This window comes from Leptodactylus fuscus, chromosome 1 (genome assembly GCF_031893055.1).
Source record: "Leptodactylus fuscus isolate aLepFus1 chromosome 1, aLepFus1.hap2, whole genome shotgun sequence".
In the NCBI taxonomy this organism is placed as follows: domain Eukaryota; kingdom Metazoa; phylum Chordata; class Amphibia; order Anura; family Leptodactylidae; genus Leptodactylus; species Leptodactylus fuscus.
This window is the reverse complement of record NC_134265.1, coordinates 363,600,834-363,619,523: the sequence shown is the minus strand read 5'-3', so window position 1 is coordinate 363,619,523 and position 18,690 is coordinate 363,600,834.

Below are 18,690 nucleotides of genomic sequence, written 5' to 3'. Positions count from 1 at the left end.
CGGGTACTGGAAGGGGAAACATGAGTGATGCACTCACGTCTCCCCGCCCACACTCTCCAGCCGCACCAACAGGGCGCTCTGAAGAGGAGAGAGGACTGGACCAAGAATAACTGGGAGCCGCAGCTTTGCAGGTAAGTGGACACCGGTGGGGGGGTTAATCACTACACAGCATGGGGTCCAAAAATTGAAAAATTTTTGGACTACATGCTGTGTAGTGAATAGGATCATTTTTAAAATCCAATCTCTGAATGATTGGAAAACGGATTTTAAAAATGATACTGAAATGTCAAGATCGGCTCAATCCTAAGTGCTGGCCAATGTAGCAGTGTCCGATGTAGCAGTACGATGCAGCAGAGCTGGACCTGCTACACACTCAGCTCTGCTGCATCGGACTGCTACATCAGACACTGCTACATTGGCCAGCACTGCTACATCGGAGATGAAGCAGAGCTGGTCATTCGCTGAGCTCGGCTACTCCGGTGTAGCCGAGCTGAGCGCACGGCCCGATGTAGCAGTGTAACATTGTCCGATGTAGCAGTCCGATGCAGCAGAGCTGAGTGTGTAGCAGGTTCAGCTCTGCTTCATCTCAGCATAGGAATGCATTGACCAGCGTTGATTGGCTAAATGCCGTACTTCTGTATGGCATACGGCCCATCAACACTGGTCAATGCATTCCTATGGGAAAAAGTCAGCTCGAGCATATCACAAGCTGACAGTGATCCCGACCAGATAGAGCCCCAAAGAGCTGGGTGAGTGACATTCCCACCTAAATAAAGGTAATCCCTAGCTAACCCTGCCTGTACATCTGTCCCTGTCTCACAGTCACATAGTTCACAGTCCCAAATTAATCGAATGTTAAATCCACCATTCGTCTAAATTGGAGGTCACCTGATTTAGCCAGCCAATTCCTTTTTCCGATTTTTTTAAATGCATCAGTTGTCGTAGTTCCTGTCCCACCTCCCCTGCACAGTTATTGGTGCAAAATAAGCATCAGGGAAGGTGGGAGGGGATACAAATTTTTACTGCGTTTGCCTGGTGGTATTCAATTGTAATCGAATACCTCGAACGGCCTGATATTTGATCGAATATGTATTCGAACGAACGGTGTTCGCTCATCTCTACTCTCCTCCCTTATCACACCCAGCTGTACAATGCGCTTCTCCTGGGTCAACCCATGCTACCCCAGGCACAAGAGTTCACATAACAATGATCTCTAACATAGTTTTGTGAAGAAGAGAGAAGGTAAGGACAACACTATTCAGCTTCTCCATATCATAGGAATTGCTAGAAGAGATAAGATCCCCCTGATAGTTTTAGGAATAGATGCTGAAGAAACATTTGGCAGAGTCAACTAAGCCTATATGGATGCTGATGTGGACGTGGATGACGTATTGTTTTTAGTGTCTAACCCAGAGGTTGGCCTCCCAGCACTCAATGAAGTCATCAATGGCTATGGCACACTCTCAAATTACAAAATGAATGCATTCAAATCTGAGATTCTTAACATCTCACTCTCTTCCTTGGTGCAGCCAATGCTAAGTCAAACACTACCCTATGTCTTGGAAACAACAGTCTATAAAATAGCTGGGGATTCAGCTTCCCAACCACCTAGAAGATGTCTTCACTACAAATTATACCCCCCTCATACAAGAGATTAAGCAACTTCTCAAGAAGTATGACCATCCTTATATATGGTGGATTGGTAGGAGGAATCTTCTCCAAATGTATGTTGTACCCAAAATCAACTACCTTAAGCAGATGTTACCAATAACCCTATCAGTCTCATTCTTTATGTCTCTTCGTAGACTATTTAAAGCCTACATGTGGAAATACCCCACAACCTCCCCAGTGACAAACTCAAAAGCCCAATTTCAAATGACATCTGTTGACGCAGACCCTCAAGTTGATAAGAATTGGATCATATAGGAGCCTGCTTCAAGGCCTGATAACAAATTGGCATCAAATGAAAGAAACTCTCTCTCCTTAGCTCTCAACTCTTTTGCCGGCACCCCTGGTACCGTTTGTCCTATCCCTACCGAAGAATGATGATCTAGACTTGTGGCAGAGACTAGAGAATCTAACGATTGCTGACCTCTTCAAGGAAGAGAAAACTTTAAAGCTAGAACAGCCATGATCACTTCTCCCAAACACGTCCCTGAACTTCCTTCACTACATTCATTTCTAGAAATCACTCTTAAGCCTAGCCAAACTTGAAGACCCGAACAGACCTCTCACTCACTTTCAACACAGCCTTAAATCTGGTCTTCCATGAGCCAGGAAAATCTCCACATGCAGGAAATGGATCATAGCACCCACTGAGTCCCTCATACCACCATATCTTCTGGCGTGGGAGAAGGAACTAGGACTGACTTTGGATGAACGACACCAAGTTTATCTTATGTAATTCACATGGTTTCTCCACCTTTGTTAGGCCCTCTACAAAATTCTCTCCAGATGGAACAGATCACCAAACTGGTTACATAGACACAATGTAACGCAATTGAACTTATGCTGGAGATGTCAGAGGCACCCCTGGATTCCTATACACATCTGGTGGACCTGTGACATAATGGAAACATTCTGGACTGATGTAGGTGAGCAGATAAAACTAATCACTGGCTGCTGTTCACAGTTGACTCTTGAACTGGTTTTATTATCAAAACTTCGAAGACAATACAAACCCTCCAAAGAAACACTCTCCACCCACCTGCTGGAAGCAGCAAAAATGCTAATTCCCCTTTTCTTCCTACAGCCCACACCGCCACCGATCTGGCTATGGTACAAGAAAATCCACCATATGAGTCGATTCAAAGAAATAATAAGTTGGACGGAACGTAAACACAACAGATATGTAAAGATCTGGTGCTCCTGGCAGTCCTACTAGGCACGACATTGAACATTGGTCCTTCCAGACTTACCTCAAGACCTACTACCAGACACTGGCCTAGGTGTCTAGTCTCAGACCTTTCCCCACCCCCCACTCCTTCATTCCTTAGTTCTCAGAGACTTACCCTCCGTACGAAGTGGGTGGACATTCAGGAACTGATGTCTACCTTTGGCTGCATACCCGTGATTTTTTCACCTTCAATAGGCTTGGACAGTCTTCAACATTCTGAACTTAGACCTTCTCTCATCACTGGACACTACTGTAATACTGAGCCTAGACTATCTGTATACAACCATGGATGTGTCTTATTGTCTACGTGACTTGTACCAGCATTTGGAACTGTTTTTCCTATGTTCAGATCTCCAAGATCTTTTTCCTTTTTGTACATTTGTAAAAATGAAAAATCAAAATCAAAAGAGACACAAAAAAAAAAAGAATAGTATTCGGGTAGAGAGTCACATGTGCAGAACCCCTGAGGAGCCACAGCAATGGAGACCCCAAAAACAACCCCTTAAGTTATTTATCAAAGGGCATTGTGAGCATTGTCAGTCTTCAGGTCTTGCACAGAATTAGGATGTGAAAATGTAAAATGACAATTTTTACTTGAAAATGTTTCTATAAACACAAAGATTTAATTTTCAAAAAGGGATAAAATAGAAAAAAAAAACACTCCACGGTTTGTTACTTTTTTTCATGAATACAGCAATATCCCATATGTGGTTGTAATGCTGTATGGGCACATGAGCACTATGTGGAGGGCAGATTTCCCTGAAATTGTTTTCATGTGCCATGTTGCAATTGCAGCACCCCTGAGGTACCAGTAGAGTAAAAACTTCACAAATAATCCCTCAAGGAATTTATGAAGCTTTTGTACCATATCTTCATTTCTTTTCATGGCACTGTCTGAAAGATCTCCCCCTCTCATGTACATATTATAGGCCAGGGCGCAGTCTGTCTTGCGGGGTATCAATACCTACAGGGTGCTGATGTTACCCCACATTGTGGTGGCACAACGATATCTCTCTTGTCTTTACACTTGACCAACAACATATTCATACTACATAGTACCCGGATTTCATCCCTTCTGAGTGGTTGCCCAAGCAGGGACCTAGGGAGGCCTCTTAAGATTTTTGCACAGTGCCACATGCTACAGAAGTTCTGGCAGAGAGAAAGTCACAGAGTCGAATGCTGATGTATAAGATATTGTTAGGACTGTGCAGCAGCTGTGGCCAAAATATCAGGGTCACAGCCTGTTCCGCTGTCTCTGCTCAGTCCAGCATTCATGGGGTTAATTCCCTTTTAGCTGATGGGCGTGGTCAGTCTGCTGACTGACACTGGTGTCAGCCTATCGACACCTGGCTTGAGCATCTAGGTTGGTTACTCAGGCCCGCCTTCCCTCCATTTAAGGAGGCTGGTTTGGGGTGCCCGTGCTTAGCCTCAAATCACATTTGCAAAATATGTGTGTGTGCGTGCACGGGTTTCTGTGTGGTTCTCTAGTCGGCCATAGCTAGTTAAAGCTGTATTCCCATAACTCTTGTTCGACAGCCTCCAGGCTCTGTGCTCTCTTCACTTCCTGGATTTCTTGGCACATTGGTGGCCGAGGTTTTACTTGCTCTGCTATCTGCTATGTTTGCAGTCAGTAATAAGGAAACTGATGTAGCAGAGCTGGATTTGAGTCAGCTTGCATTACATATAGAGGTAACTGACTCCTTATCTCAGCCCTTATCAGCCAAATTGAATTAAACCAGCTAATAAGTGGAAAAGCTGAAGATAGACAGCACAGTAATCTTGGTGCTCTCACCTCCCCCTTCCCCTATCTGAGGAGCTCCGTTGTTTGTCAGCCCCTCCCCCCCCCCCCCGAGAGCAGGTAGCTATGTCACTTGGGAAATGAGCAGATAATCCCAGTGGCCATAGAAACGCAGTGTCAACAATGAAGTGAATAAACTAAGATAGCGGCCAAACAAAGCTGCTTTGATTAAGCAATGTATTTAGGAAAAGTCTTAAATCCACATAAACTAGCAGTATAGATAGGATGCTTTTCATGGGACAACCCCTTTAATTAACCTCAGTTAGAATCATACTGTACGGCTGCATTCACACAGAGTAACGTTGGCGTTTTTTGTGTTTATTTTGGCACATAGCGCCGTGTAACGCCACGTATACGCCGCATTAACGCCACGTTTGCGCCGTTCAACGTGACTGCAAAATAGCGCAGCGCAAACATGGCGTTAACGTGGCGTTAACGTGTTTACGCGGCGCTATGTGCCAAAATAAGCACAAAAAATGCCAACGTTACTCTGTGTGAATGCAGCCTTAGTTGTTGGGCGATGAGCTGCCTTGTGTGTCTGATTAGTACTGGTAGCACACACTGTGTATTTGGTCTCTGTCTAGTTCAGGAATTCTGACTAGACAGTTTTGTTTTGTTGTAGCGGCTGCTCTGAGCTGCACAGGCCGCCTCAGTGATTTAACAGAGCACACCTGGTTGGTGTAGTGGGCTGGCAGTGACACTATCTGCTAGACCGTGTTCACGACAGGGTTTTCCTGCGGTTCAGAGTCCAGTAGGGCTCCGCAGGGTTTTTGTTTATTTATTTATTTTTAATAACCCTACTGACCGTAACAGATATGCACATAGAGGTGGTAACCCCGATCCAGCAGTGGGCGCACCAAATCCCACACAATCTTACAACTAACTACTAGGATTGGGGGAGATTCTGGGGGCTCAATTCTGGCGACCTTCTACATAAATCAGAAACCTTTGCTGTCCCTTGAGCTGCTCTCACATAGCTTATATATTACAATGCTGAAATAGTCACTGTGTAAGCAGCATCCAAAAGGAGGCAACGAGTAAGAAATAAAATGTAACCTTTATTTAGAACATGGAAAAACTATATATACTCCATCGCAAATGGGGGTGTAACAAGTTCTGACGCATTTCAGGGCAATGCGCCTGTTATGACCCGGTCTTCGCTATCTCAGCCTGTTAGGTTCAGGTGTAGAGTGTCTGAATGGCATTCTGCATGTGAATTGTACGATGCGCAGTAGGGGAATATTCACACTGAGCATGCGGTCTGTGGTTGCACTCTTGCATGGATTATGCAAAGGACTGCAGTGCTGATCATTGCTGGTGTCTCTTGGCCTCGGAAGGGGTTAAGCTTCTCTGCTTTGCTAGGACTCTATTCAGGTGGTTCTGATATCCAATTGGCCTTCTGAATACTCCTGTTTCTGACAATTTAAACTCCACCTTGCACTCTGTCAGTGCCGGTCTTAATCTTTAGTTCCTGTGTCCCAGACACGGTCTGTTTGTCTGAAGCTGCTATCTCATCTGCATCTGAGTCCTGGCCCATCCAGCTTCCTTTGCTGCCTGTTCACATTATCCTGAATTACAGCTAAGTATTGAGCTTCTTTATCCAAACATAGTTGCTCCGGGTGCAGCGAACCCTAGGCTTTTTTTCCTGCTTGGATGTTTGGGGGTGACGAAGGCAGGCGTGTCGAAACGCGCGTGTCGGGTGTGAGCCGGAGGTTCCTCTTATTGAGCTCCTACTTCTACTTACGTGGTTTATATCATGGGTAAGCTGTACTTCCATTTATTAATATGATAGACCTGCTGTCTAACCTCTGCTGCCGCTGATTAAGTCTTTTACAATACTGTGTATATGTATATATATATATATATATATATATATATATATATATATATATATATATATATATATATATATACACACACACTCACCGGCCACTTTATTAGGTACACCTGTCCAACTGCTCGTTAACACTTAATTTCTAATCAGCCAATCACATGGCGGCAACTCAGTGCATTTAGGCATGTAGACATGGTCAAGACAATCTCCTGCAGTTCAAACCGAGCATCAGTATGGGGAAGAAAGGTGATTTGAGTGCCTTTGAACGTGGCATGGTTGTTGGTGCCAGAAGGGCTGGTCTGAGTATTTCAGAAACTGCTGATCTACTGGGATTTTCACGCACAACCATCTCTAGGGTTTACAGAGAATGGTCCGAAAAAGAAAAAACATCCAGTGAGCGGCAGTTCTGTGGGCGGAAATGCGTTGTTGATGCCAGAGGTCAGAGGAGAATGGCCAGACTGGTTCGAGCTGATAGAAAGGCAACAGTGACTCAAATAGCCACCTGTTACAACCAAGGTAGCCAGAAGAGCATCTCTGAACGCCGCACAGTACGTGGAACTTTGAGGCAGATGGGCTACAGCAGCAGAAGACCACACCGGGGGCCACTCCTTTCAGCTAAGAACAGGAAACTGAGGCTACAATTTGCACAAGCTCATCGAAATTGGACAATTGAAGATTGGAAAAACGTTGCCTGGTCTGATGAGTCTCGATTTCTGCTGCGACATTCGGATGGTAGGGTCAGAATTTGGCGTCAACAACATGAAAGCATGGATCCATCCTGCCTTGTATCAACGGTTCAGGCTGGTGGTGGTGGTGTCATGGTGTGGGGAATATTTTATATATATATATATCCTGTTTACCACTCACATTTAACTTGTTAGGGACATCAAATGGTCCTTATAATAAGAGTATGTTGCAGAGCTCTAAATTAAATATCAGGCCTGGAGAGGTCACACCCATCATTAGGCCTGGAGAAGTCACACACACACACACACACACACACACACACACACACACACACACACACCTGGTGTATCAAGTGATTTCTGATTTTAATTGTAGGAAAAGGTAGTTTAAATACAATATAGACAAGAGCAGGTTGGACTATAACATAACTCATTCTATAGAAACCCTGGAAACATGGCAGTGCAGGCCGAGACCCCCGACAATAACTCCACATATATACTGAGATGACTATAGAATAGGTAAACAAATTCACCAATTCCCCACTCATAGATCGTTGCCCAAAACTTTACTATTGACACATAAAAAGCGGTGTTGTCTATGTCTGAGAGATACAGAAAAGGAGAAGGTGGAAGGAGTTAATAAAACTACCTTTACATCTGATTAGTAGGGTTGAGCTGATCTTGACTTTTCAGGATCGATTTTGAAATTTGATTTCCGATAATTTTTCATTTGAACCCGATCTCGATCCCAATTCCGATCTCAATGCAAGTCAATGGGATTTTTTTTACTAATCGGAGATCGGATTTTAAAAACGATCCTATTCACTATACAGCATGGAATCTAATGATTGAACGCTTTAATTGTTAGAATCCACGTTGTGTAGTGATTCAAAAATCCCCCGGCTACCTAAGTACCCCCTGTTGTCTACTTACCAGCTGTTCTCGCGCCTCTTCTTTCTACTGCGCATGTCTTCAGAGCACTGTATGTGCCCCCACCTCCCAGGCTAGTGTTACTGATGCTGGGAGTAGGCGGAGCTTGTTGTGGCTTTAGAGAGTGTGGGCGGGTACAGTATCCACCCACACTCTCCTAAGCCACAAGCCCCGCCTTCTTCCTAGGTCTGTAACAGTAAACTGGGAGCTAGGGGGCGTGCACGGACCAAGAAGAGGCGAGAAGAGAACAGACGGGGAGCGGCAGCGGTAAGTGGCTTGTCTGTCGACTATTTATTGTATACTCAGCTCTGCTACATCTGAGATGTAGATCTCAGATGTAGCAGAGCTGATGAGTATAGGAATGAATGGATGCCGCTGGCACACAGCCTGTGCCGGCCTCCGGCCACTTAACCCCCTGCATGCTGGCTGCGTCCATTCATTCCTACAGAATAGCAGGGAGGAAACAGAAGAGTAGATATCATATACTCTTCTGTTTCCTCCCTGCTATTCTGTAGGAATGAATGGATGCAGCCGGCGCGCAGGGGGTTAAGCGATGGACACCAGCACAGGCTGTGTGCCAGCGGCATCCATTCATTCCTAACATTGTTTGCTTTTCCCACAAAGCTTTGCCAGTAGCAAAGCATTGTGGGAAATAACCTCCGACCTCAATCCTGCCTAAAACAATCGGGATCGGAATTCCGATAGCGATCGTAAAATTTACTCGATCACCGATCGGAATCTGATCTTTTCTGATCCCGATCGTTCAACCCTAGTGATTAGACATTGAAGAGAATTGTTCTCCGATGGAAATAAAGCGATATGTATGCATCAAATCGTGGCTATGTTTGTATAATGGTCAGTCACATGACTAAAAGATCATGTGATGCACTCCAGTGTTGAGCAATGTGCTACGGGACATGATGCGATGTATCAAAGTCATGTGACTGAATCCAAAGATCTAATTGGTTCCTGATCTCTGACTATGATATAAGTGGCAAAACCAAAATTCATAACTGAGAAGGACAATGAAGAATCATCCAAAGGTCCAGAATTACCATTAATATACTGATCGAAGGCATAAACATATTGAAATTCCAATAGTCATTCATCTTATTCATTCCTTCTCTCCATCTCAGTATATATGTGGAGTTATTGTCTGGGGTCTCGGCAGCACTGCCATGTTTCCAGGATTTCTACAGAATGAGCCCAGTGGTTCTTCTTTTGGTTTCCATTGCATACGTCCATGGTTATCATTTCCCAGGTATATACTCTTATATCTGTCTATATATTTCACAGTTATTTAGTAATTGTTTTTCTTTACTTTGGTTTATTAATTATGTAAAAATTTAGTTCTTTGTTACAGCTTTGTTCATGTTTGTTATTTATCTAGGTGGAAGTCGGAGTTTTGCTTTCTTTCTTTCTTTTCTTTCTTTTCTTTGCTTTATATTTGTATCGGTGAGCTCAGCTTGGACTGATGGTTTTATATAGATTAGTGGTGAATGTGATGCTGTGTTGCGAAGTCTAAGATGCAGTAACAAGTAGTGACACAAGATAAAACAACCAATAGGAAGTGATAGAAAAGTGTCCGGAGATTCACCAGATTTATCACCAGCCTGATCTACTGTGACAATATTATAGACTGCCTGGTCTAAGGTCACACTGTGTGAATATTACATAGGATTAGTAACTCTGCCCCAATGCTTTCTGTTCTCTTGTGTCTTGTACAGATCAGCTATGGAGCCACCGACCCCTCATTATCTGATAGACTCCTCTATCCACATGTTTTCCGGACAGTCCAAAATAGCCACATCCACAATATGGTGGTCACCGAACTGTTGGAGCACTTTGACTGGACCTGGGTTGGGATTTTAGTATCAAATGATGAAAATGGAGAGAAAGAACTGCAGATATTGAGAAAGTACATGAGAGAGCGCGGGATCTGTGTGGCCTACACCATGAAATATACAGAAGAGAAATATTACTATAAAGACTATAATGATCAGATATTACAGGTATTAGACAATCAACAAGTCCGGGTCATTATACTGTGCGGGACCTTCACTCATATATTAACTAAGATGATACGGAATTCTGCACTTGTATTTCTGGATAAGACTTTTATCCTTCCACCATCCATGGCCTTTAGTTCTATCAGTACTGACAATTGGTATCCAGAATTTAATAGAAGTCTAGCCGTGGACTTTTCATCACAATCTTTTCAAGGAATAGAATATTTTGTGAAAAACTACAGGAGATTCCCCAATATATTCAGTATAGAAATGTTCTGGGAAGATTTGGATTCAATGGCAAAAGATGAGGAGAGAAATTCCTTTATTTGTATTAATTTCATATCTGAAGAAAATAATTATAGTTATCAGTATATTCTGCCAAGTATCAGATATTACCTCACATCGGGCGTCTCTCCAAGACTGTACGAGGCTGTAGAAGTCCTGGCCAAAGCTCTCCATGAAATGTTCTTATATATAAAAGACAAATCTCCAGAAAATCCAATAACCAGACTTACACAATACACACAGAAGTTACAGCGCCACCTACAGAGGATGAAGAGTCCACTGGATCCAATGAGACCTTCCTATTACTTTAATGAGCGGGGGGAAGCCGTACATGGATATAAGATAATATACAGGATATATATACATGAGGTCACACATAAGGACATACGTGAGGACATAGTAGGAAATGTTACCCCATGGGCTGTCAGTGGTCAGAAGCTTTATATAAATACCTCGTCTATAACCTGGAGACACATACAGGAGGTGAGAAGCCTTCCATTATACATGTGACTATGTAACGCTTCTGTCTGCCCTCATACATCATTATATACTGCAGGTTATATATAGAATTCCTCTAGAGGCGGAGCTTGATCACTACACAAGATGGCCGCTTGATCAAAGAGCTCCCATTTTACCGCCTGGAGAATAAGTTTACTTTGTGTCCACATACTTCTGCCATGGTCAAAACTCTGAAGGATAGGACAGTGGACAGACCGGAGACCCAAAAGTCCAAGACAGGATTAGGTGAATTGGAGAAATTCCTCAGCAAGAAGGCGCTGATGTCTCCTGCGCACCTTCACAATATGGCACCACCGCTTCCAGCTCTAGAAGACTATGAAGGCCTAGATGACTCTGACCCAGACATTGTGAGTGGGGGCACAGAAACAGATGAATCCTGTGACTTTATTCCTATCTCCTGCTCCTTCCTAAAGCGGGCCCTATCTCAAGTGATTGCCCGGTGAAGCGGGAGTTGGGAGACATAAAGGCAGAGGTAGGCGAGATGGAAGTCTTCTCTAACCTGCCGTATGCTTGGAGCAGTAGCCATGGACCCCTCCTTATGTATTACCTTATTTTATTTAACTTTATTTTATTTATGTTATTTTGTTCTATTCTTCCCCTGGATCCTTAATATGTAATTTGTCTAATTTGACATGAAGCTCCCCTCCCCATTACATTTTATGCTCCCCTCTTAACACTTGTTAATCTTGTTTGACTATTGTTGCACATTGTTGGTGCTACTCTGCTACACGATATCTTGTACTTTGTACTTTGTTACTGTAATGTCTCTGCCTGTTCAGGTCTCTGCGCTACCCTTCGCTCTTATGCTTTGGCACAGGAGGCATGCTCATTTCGATTCTTTGCATATTGTATTTCCACCACACCCATTTCCTGCACCTTTTTCCTTCTGTTCATGAAATGGTTAATTCCAGCCTTGCCTGAGTGATTGACAGACTGTCTTCCAATTAAGCCCAGGGTGGGTCTTTGGCTTCCTATATACAGGCCATCAGGCCACACTTTCTTCTTGGCTATTGTGACTCTGTCCTTAGACTTTGTCCCTGCTAAGCTCCTCTTACTGTTACTATTGTATTACTGATCTCTGAACTGTGGCTTTCCTTTTGACTATTCTCTTAGATTTTGATTCTGTACTGCTTTGCTCGACTGTTACTAGACCCTTGGCTAGCTGACCTCCCTTTGTTATTGTTTGTCTCGTCTGCGTTCTGTGTCACATATATAGTAAGGGCCCATTGACAGTTGTCGCCTATTGCTTAGGATAGTAATGGCAGGTTGGAAGGGACAGCGGGACTGTCTACTGTGCCCCTGACCCCAGAGTTCACCAGCAGCTACTGGGGAATTGCTCTGCTAGCATCTCCCTTAAAATTACCTTTAATAAAAAGAGAATTTGAAAGAAAAAATTCCTATACATCAGCTGTTCAGTTACTTGGCACTTACATTATTGGGCATTAGTTACATTTTGCAGTATTTTTTCTATTAAAGTCATAACTGTAAAAAAAACTGGTCAAAATACAAAAATAGAAGAACAAGTATATAAAGTATCTAAGAAGTATATAAATCCCCCAAACAGCATCTTTAGTTCTAATTTCACAGAGGAGCAGCTGACACTAACCAGCCAAGAAATACTAAAACTTGACTTTTATTAATATATATTAAAACCACACACAACACCCTACGAGGTGTACAACATTCCTGTGAGAAGATAAACAGGAGTGATCTGTCTCTGATAATGTCTCTAGAGACTAATATTACCCTTACTCCCTCAAAAAGCAATATAGTGTCCAATCTCTCAAGGCTGCCACAACGGGACCTTGTACGTAGGCTCAGCGAGTACACCCCTCCTCCGCTCTGAGGTTACTGGCCTAACGCCACGCCAACAGAGAGGAAGCAAGGACTCAATGGCCAGGTCTCCTATTCAGACGACCAAAGAGACTGAACCACCATACTAACCAATAGCAACTGACCCTACGCGTTTCCTCCTTTGTAAGACTCATCAGGGGTCATAAAACACTTTTCTTCACAACTGAAAGCAGTAACACCTGCTATTGTGATACAGCGGTGGGATAAACTGACCGCCCGCAGGACCGCCGCTCCACATTCAGAGGTCATTTTGCAGTATTTTTGTGAATTACAATCTAATAAAGTCATAACAGTAAAAAAAAAACTGGTCAAAATACAAAAATGGCAGAACTATAAGTATATAAATCCCAAAAACATCATCTATAGTTCTGTATATACAAAAGAGGAAAAATAATCTGCAGTGGAGATGAGCGAACTTCCAAACTTTTTGATTGCAGAATTTGTGGGATTCATTTTGTGCAATTCTAATAAAATGACGTCTGCCAGAGAGAGAGGAGCCCATGACCTGGAGCGGAGAGCGGGCTGGATTCCCCATAATGGTACGAGGGCAGCCGAGAGAATTTATGGAGACAGAAAGACAATGGCATTGCTGTCAGAGCTGCCGCATCACTATCACATGTCTCACATTCTATCACATTGTATCCAAGTGAAGTGACAATTAGTGACACAGACATCTCATTATCTTACAGAGATTGCCGACCTAAATTAGAAAATATTCTGTGACAAACCAAAATGTATTCCCCTTTATACCATTTCTTATATTTCAGCTCAATCTGTGTCACAGTGACAATTTAATGACACATAAGACTATAGGAGTGTGAGGTCACTGATGATGTCATCATCATGGCTATAATGTAAAAAGTCCAACCATGAACGCTGCCAATTTACAAGGATAGAAATCACATCAGACCGGGAATATTGGAGCAAACACTCACACTGATGTAACAAGGGATGGAGGAAGAACAACAGACTCCATATCTCATTCACTGAGCTGGGGACACCTACTATAGTCCACCCTCTGAGGTCATACATGGACATTCTGTGTCACTCCAGTAAAGGTTCTTGTCTTCTCCTTCAGATCCCAGTATCCCGCTGCTCAGAGCCATGTTTACCTGGAAGCAGGAAGAAGGCAAGAGAAACAATTCACACCTGCTGCTATGACTGCGTGCCATGTTCAGAAGGAGAGATCTCCAATATAACCGGTATATATGGTAGTAGGAGTAGTAGTACTGTCTTACCAGTGTGATGATGATCTAGTAGGAGTAGTAGTACTGTCTTGCCAGTGTGATGATGTTCTAGTAGGAGTAGTAGTACTGTCTTGCCAGTGTGATGATGATCTAGTAGGAGTAGTAGTACTGTCTTACCAGTGTGATGATGTTCTAGTAGGAGTAGTAGTACTGTCTTACCAGTGTGATGATGTTCTAGTAGGAGTAGTAGTACTGTCTTACCAGTGTGATGATGTTCTAGTAGGAGTAGTAGTACTGTCTTACCAGTGTGATGATGTTCTAGTAGGAGTAGTAGTACTGTCTTACCAGTGTGATGATGTTCTACTAGGAGTAGTATTACTGTCTTACCAGTGTGATGGTGTTCTAGTAGGAGTAGTAGTACTGTCTTACCAGTGTGATGAAGTTCTAGTAGGAGTAGTAGTACTGTCTTACCAATGTGATGATGTTCTAGTAGGAGTAGTAGTACTGTCTTACCAGTGTATGATGTTCTAGTAGGAGTAGTAGTACTGTCTTACCAGTGTGATGATGTTCCAGTAGGAGCAGTAGTACTGTCTTACCAGTGTGATGATGTTCTAGTAGGAGTAGTAGTACTGTCTTACCAGTGTGATGATGTTCTAGTAGGAGTAGTAGTACTGTCTTACCAGTGTGATGATGTTCTAGTAGGAGTAGTAGTACTGTCTTACCAGTGTGATGATGGTCTAGTAGGAGTAGTAGTACTGTCTTACCAGTGTATGATGTTCTAGTAGGAGTAGTAGTACTGTCTTACCAGTGTGATGATGTTCTAGTAGGAGTAGTAGTACTGTCTTACCAGTGTGATGATGTACTAGTAGGAGTAGTAGTACTGTCTTACCAGTGTGATGATGTTCTAGTAGGAGTAGTAGTACTAGTGTGATGATGTTCTAGTAGGAGTAGTAGTACTGTCTTACCAGTGTGATGATGTTCTAGTAGGAGTAGTAGTACTGTCTTACCAGTGTGATGATGTTCTAGTAGTAGTAGTAGTAGTACTGTCTTACCAGTGTGATGATGTTCTAGTAGGAGTAGTAGTACTGTCTTACCAGTGTGATGATGTTCTAGTAGGAGTGGTAGTACTGTCTTACCAGTGTACATGATGTTCTAGTAGGAGTAGTAGTACTGTCTTACCAGTGTGATGATGTTCTAGTAGGAGTGGTAGTACTGTCTTACCAGTGTACATGATGTTCTAGTAGGAGTAGTAGTACTGTCTTACCAGTGTGATGATGTTCTAGTAGGAGTAGTAGTACTGTCTTACCAGTGAGATGATGTTCTAGTAGGAGTAGTAGTACTGTCTTACCAGTGTGATGATGTTCTAGCAGGAGTAGTAGTACTGTCTTACAGGTGTGATGATGTTCTAGCAGGAGTAGTAGTACTGTCTTACAGGTGTGATGATGTTCTAGCAGGAGTAGTAGTACTGTCTTACCAGTGTGATGATGTTCTAGCAGGAGTAGTAGTACTGTCTTACAGGTGTGATGATGGTCTAGTAGGAGTAGTAGTACTGTCTTACCAGTGAGATGATGTTCTAGTAGGAGTAGTAGTACTGTCTTACCAGTGTGATGATGTTCTAGCAGGAGTAGTAGTACTGTCTTACAGGTGTGATGATGTTCTAGCAGGAGTAGTAGTACTGTCTTACCAGTGTGATGATGTTCTAGCAGGAGTAGTAGTAGTGTCTTACCAGTGTGATGATGTTCTAGCAGGAGTAGTAGTACTGTCTTACAGGTGTGATGATGGTCTAGTAGGAGTAGTAGTACTGTCTTACCAGTGTGATGATGTCCTAGTAGGAGTAGTAGTAGTGTCTTACCAGTGTGATGATGTTCTAGCAGGAGTAGTAGTACTGTCTTACCAGTGTGATGATGTTCTAGCAGGAGTAGTAGTACTGTCTTACAGGTGTGATGATGGTCTAGTAGGAGTAGTAGTACTGTCTTACCAGTGAGATGATGTTCTAGTAGGAGTAGTAGTACTGTCTTACCAGTGTGATGATGTTGTAGCAGGAGTAGTAGTACTGTCTTACAGGTGTGATGATGTTCTAGCAGGAGTAGTAGTACTGTCTTACCAGTGTGATGATGTTCTAGCAGGAGTAGTAGTACTGTCTTACAGGTGTGATGATGCTCTAGTAGGAGTAGTAGTACTGTCTTACCAGTGTGATGATGTTCTAGCAGGAGTAGTAGTACTGTCTTACAGGTGTGATGATGTTCTAGCAGGAGTAGTAGTACTGTCTTACCAGTGTGATGATGTTCTAGCAGGAGTAGTAGTACTGTCTTACCAGTGTGATGATGTTCTAGCAGGAGTAGTAGTACTGTCCTACCAGTGTGATGGTGTTCTAGTAGGAGTAGTAGTACTGTCTTACCAGTGTGATGATGTTCTAGCAGGAGTAGTAGTACTGTCTTACCAGTGTGATGATGTTCTAGCAGGAGTAGTAGTACTGTCCTACCAGTGTGATGGTGTTCTAGTAGGAGTAGTAGTACTGTCTTACCAGTGTGATGATGTTCTAGTAGGAGTAGTAGTACTGTCTTACCAGTGTGATGATGTTCTAGTAGGAGTAGTAGTACTGTCTTACAGGTGTGATGATGGTCTAGTAGGAGTAGTAATACTGTCTTACAGGTGTGATGATGCTCTAGTAGGAGTAGTAGTACTGTCTTACAGGTGTGATGATGGTCTAGTAGGAGTAGTAGTACTGTCTTACAGGTGTGATGATGGTCTAGTAGGAGTAGTAGTACTGTCTTACAGGTGTGATGATGCTCTAGTAGGAGTAGTAGTACTGTCTTACAGGTGTGATGATGGTCTAGTAGGAGTAGTAGTACTGTCTTACAGGTGTGATGATGGTCTAGTAGGAGTAGTAGTACTGTCTTACCAGTGTGATGATGTTCTAGTAGGAGTAGTAGTACTGTCTTACCAGTGTGATGATGTTCTAGTAGGAGTAGTAGTACTGTCTTACAGGTGTGATGATGGTCTAGTAGGAGTAGTAGTACTGTCTTACAGGTGTGATGATGTTCTAGTAGGAGTAGTAGTACTGTCTTACCAGTGTGATGATGTTCTAGTAGGAGTAGTAGTACTGTCTTACAGGTGTGATGATGGTCTAGTAGGAGTAGTAGTACTGTCTTACAGGTGTGATGATGGTCTAGTAGGAGTAGTAGTACTGTCTTACAGGTGTGATGATGGTCTAGTAGGAGTAGTAGTACTGTCTTACAGGTGTGATGATGGTCTAGTAGGAGTAGTAGTACTGTCTTACCAGTGTGATGATGTTCTAGTAGGAGTAGTAGTACTGTCTTACCAGTGTGATGATGTTCTAGTAGGAGTAGTAGTACTGTCTTACAGGTGTGATGATGGTCTAGTAGGAGTAGTAGTACTGTCTTACAGGTGTGATGATGTTCTAGTAGGAGTAGTAGTACTGTCTTACAGGTGTGATGATGGTCTAGTAGGAGTGGTAGTACTGTCTTACCAGTGTGATGATGACAATGATGTTCTAGAAATTTATTTTAAATTTTCTGCTTATGGAAAATGATGTAGAATAAAATTCAGATCCATAATGCAGATGTTTCCATCCTCAGCTCAGCTTTATTAAGGACTACAATATAATATGGAACCAATCTGAAACAACATTATAACTGTGGGGGGCCAACAATATCTTTGGAAAAATTAAGTATAAAATGGTGGGGGCTGATGCTGGTATAACTCATTATATCTCTCTATCTCACTGTCCATCTCAGATGAGCTGTCTGTTCCACAAGGAACCGGTTAAACCGGCCATGTGCTGTGTATTTGTTGATACTATACACAAATCTATACCATCTTATAGAAAATGGAGACAGTCAGGCTGGGAATGGGCATTGTTCGTATGGCTGTATACAAAAGATCAAAGAAGAGAGTCCAAGATGAGTGAATGGGCCATGAATCCTTATCACTGTTTAGAGCCTCAGCTTTGAATATGTACTGGGTGTGTAGAAACAGGTTCTATAGCCTATTGATTGTTAGCCCCAAGGCTGGAGTGGTCTGACCAGCCTATTGATCATTAATTATCTCTCTTGCCATGATATATGCATCTAGACTTTGTTTCATGAGAAAGTCCATCCCAGTTTGGATAGTAATAATGAGATGGAGATTACAGTAGGCTTTAGCCAATAGTCACAGGCTAGGTTTATGTTACAACCCTACAACCAGTAATGTTATGCCAACTATGTTATGTTATAGTCCAACCTGCTCTTGTCTATATTGTATTTAAACTACCTTTTCCTATCAATAAAAATTGGAACTCACTTAATACACTATCAGGTGTATGTGTGTGTGTGTGTGTGTGTGTGTGTGTGTGTGTGTGACTTCTCCAGGCCTGATATCTAAGTACAGACAACATAACTCAGGAGTCTTGTGCCCCTAACACAACTTTCTAGAATAACCTGTAGCAAGCTTCACATTCTATTACAATAGAGGATAGACATCTTGTGTCTTAATATAAAAATATCATGTTGTTTTGGACATCTGAACAGAGTTCTTAAAATGTGCAGTGACCAGCTAGGTGGTATTATTACGCACATGTACAATATGAGTCTGAAGCTGGGAGTGGTACCTCAGCTGTGGAAGACATCTTGTTTGGTACCAGTCCCAAAGAAACCCAACCCGATGGGCTACAATGACTACCGATCTGTA